We start from the raw sequence: 2,952 nt of genomic DNA, 5'->3' as shown, positions 1-2,952 counted from the left end.
CCCCCCCCCCCCCCCCAGGAAAATCAGGCTCTAGTCCCCAGTCTCGCCTGCTCGCCCTCTCCAGGTTTCTGGGCCTCAGACGGGGGACAAAACGTGCCCCGCTCAGCCACGTGGCCGGGCACCGCCAGGAGGAGACCCCCCTGGGCCCCGTCCCGCGCCCTGTTTGCTCCAGGCGCTGCTGTGTTCATAGAATCATTTGGGTTGGAAAAGACCTTTAAGATCATCGAGCCCAACCGCGGTGGATGGGGTAGAGGAGACCGGAGACCCCCCTGGGCCCCGCCCTGTTTGCTCCAGGCGCTGCTGTGCTTATAGAATCATTTGGGTTGGAAAGACCTTTAAGATCATCGAGCCCAACCGCGGTGGATGGGGTAGAGGATCGGTTCGGGGTAGTCGGGGATAGAAGGAGGGAAGAAAATTGAGGGCTGCCACCTTTTCAGGTTTTGAGGGAAATGTTTTTAAAGATTTGAGTAACTAAAGTGAGTCTATTCAACAATTTTTTAATTTTTTTAATGTTTTAATCTGCTTTTCTGTTAAGTGGTGCAGTTCACAAAGAAGGTTGTTATGCAGTCAGCTAAACACTTGTTTGTTATTAACTGCATTCTTCTCCCTTTATTTGTCTGTCTTCAGCCTGGCAGAAGACAAAGGGTGAAGTGAAAAAGGTTGCGCCTTGAAAAATCAAGGGTAAGTGGTGCTTAACACAAAGGCTGTCCAAGTAAGTTTCAGGCATCTTATCAACTCTCGAAGTGGTGTGTTACATTTAGTATCTCCAGGTGCACCAGATACCTTTGTAATGCTACTTTCTGTGTAGGTGATGTAATCTTGTTCTTATAAATACCTGTAAATACCACCTTTTTCAGTCTTTGTGGGTTTTCTTTTTCAGCCTGCCACAGGCGTTGCAAAGGTGGCTGCTGTGGCATCTTTGTGTCATTAGGTGGCAGAGAGAGACAGGCTATGTTCTACGCTCGTTTGTTCTGAAACCCGTGAGCACTCAGAGTGATTGATAGCCTGACATTATTTATAAATAGGTTGGTTAAAGATACCTTTGTAATGCTACTTTCTGTGTAGGTGATGTAATCTTGTTCTTATAAATACCTGTAAATACCACCTTTTTCAGTCTTTGTGGGTTTTCTTTTTCAGCCTGCCACAGGCGTTGCAAAGGTGGCTGCTGTGGCATCTTTGTGTCATTAGGTGGCAGAGAGAGACAGGCTATGTTCTACTCTCGTTTGTTCTGAAACCCGTGAGCACTCAGAGTGATTGATAGCCTGACATTATTTATAAAGGTTGGTTAATAGGAGACTCTTGAGAAACTAAGCCTTTTTTTTTTTTTTTTACTTGCCTTAAATGTGAGATTGTATGTAATAGAATAGGAAGGTGTTCTGTTTGACCTGTGGTGGATGTGCAGCAGAAAGGCTGTGCGTGGCTTTCTGATGGTTTAGCCTTGAAAACGGTAGGATCCTGTTGGTACGTAGACTTGTGTTACAGAAGAATGAGCTGAAGTGATCTGTCTAAAGCCACGCGGCAAGTTGGTCACATCACTGGGAGCGCGTCCTGGGAGTCGCATGCTGGCAGCCCCGACCCTGTTCCTATCTGAAAATAAAAACATGCCTGTGCTACGCATTTATTTCTTTAGCTTCCCTCTCTTACTGGGCCTTTCAAATTTCTGTCGTCAGTGAAACAATAACCTTATAACCAGGCTTTGAAGCACGTCTAAATATATAACATAAATGCTGTATATATTTTCCACTTCTTTTCCAGAGAAAGCCGTGTGACGTGGCAGACTGGGGAGCTCTTCTCAAAGACCTGAGGTGAGCAGTAGCGGATGCGAGTTCCCCTGTTGATTAGCTCCATGCCCCAGCTCGTGTTGCAGATGTGGCTGTAGTGCCGCGTTTGTGTCATTAGGTGGCAGAGAGGAAAAGGCTGTGTCTTCACTAGTGCTCTGAGACCTGTGAGCACTCAGGAATGATGAGCAACCTGACAATTATTTCTTACTTTCACTTTTTTTTTCTTTAATATTAAATCGTGAAGGATGAACAGCTGTGGAGGGACAGGGTAGAGAAGCTAGCCCTGTCCTTCAGTGTGGCAGACAGTTATTCTCTTAATGAATACCTTGTTTATGTGACAGGTAAGAGATACAACTGATTTTTCTGCCATCGCGTTCTACGTTTTAGAAGTGAAGCTCCTATGTTTTACTAACACGCTAGCTATGTTAAAAGCTAATTCAGGTTTCTTGTATATCATACCTTTTATTGTTGTGGAGGAATGGCAAACTCCAGTATTCTTTACTCTTAATAGTCCTGAGTCCTTGGAGATTTGCTCTCCTGACATGTTAACATCATTAAGGGGCAGAGATGAAGTGGCTTCCTGTGCCTGAAACTTGCAACTGCTGAGAGATTAGTAGCTTGGCATTGTTTCCACGTGTACCTCTTTCTCCAGAGAACCAGCAGAAGATGGAGCAAATTTCCTTTGAAAAGCAGTTAAAATGATGCCAATTTTAACTGCATCAGGGGAAGGTCCTTTCCGTTTGGTTTCTTTTTTTTTTTTCTTTTGCAAGGACAAAGAGAAGTGACAGCTCTGTTGAGTTCTGTTCTTGCCTTCAACAATCCTTTATGGCCTGGAAGACATCCTTGCTTGCTGCCTGTTCTGTCTGAAAGGGCACCTCTTGAGTTTTGCAGGGTTTCGATATCAAGAATTCCACCTGGGAGTGGAGGAGATGGTGGAAACAGGCACTTAAGTTTGTTGTTTCCAAAGTATTGGCATGATCTAGAAACAGTTGGGTGTGGATTTAGCATATGGAGAAAATTGCACCCTGTTCCCAACGTTAATAAAACACTCAGCCAACAACATCTTGCCCGAAGAGTTGTGGTGAATGGAGTTCAATCCACTTGGCGGCCGGTCACAAGTGTTTGCCAGGGCTCAGTATTGGGGCCAGTTCTGTTCAATATCTTTATCAAT

At 45.0% G+C, this 2,952-nt stretch overlaps 1 long non-coding RNA gene across 1 annotated transcript in view; it reads left to right on the top strand.

The window, feature by feature from the left end:
- The first annotated feature begins 615 nt into the window (after window positions 1-615).
- The window catches only part of LOC103900040, a 5,928-nt gene continuing 3,591 nt past the window's right edge, over window positions 616-2,952 (top strand). Inside the window, exons 1-2 of the long non-coding RNA XR_657641.1 lie at window positions 616-681; window positions 1,756-1,805. This is a non-coding gene — a long non-coding RNA (uncharacterized LOC103900040). The remainder of the gene's footprint in view (window positions 682-1,755; window positions 1,806-2,952) is intronic.

This window comes from Aptenodytes forsteri, unplaced genomic scaffold (genome assembly GCF_000699145.1).
Source record: "Aptenodytes forsteri isolate BGI_AS27 unplaced genomic scaffold, ASM69914v1 Scaffold68, whole genome shotgun sequence".
Classification (NCBI taxonomy): domain Eukaryota; kingdom Metazoa; phylum Chordata; class Aves; order Sphenisciformes; family Spheniscidae; genus Aptenodytes; species Aptenodytes forsteri.
Note: the sequence above shows the minus strand (reverse complement) of the source record. Positions and strands in the feature narration are given on the sequence as shown.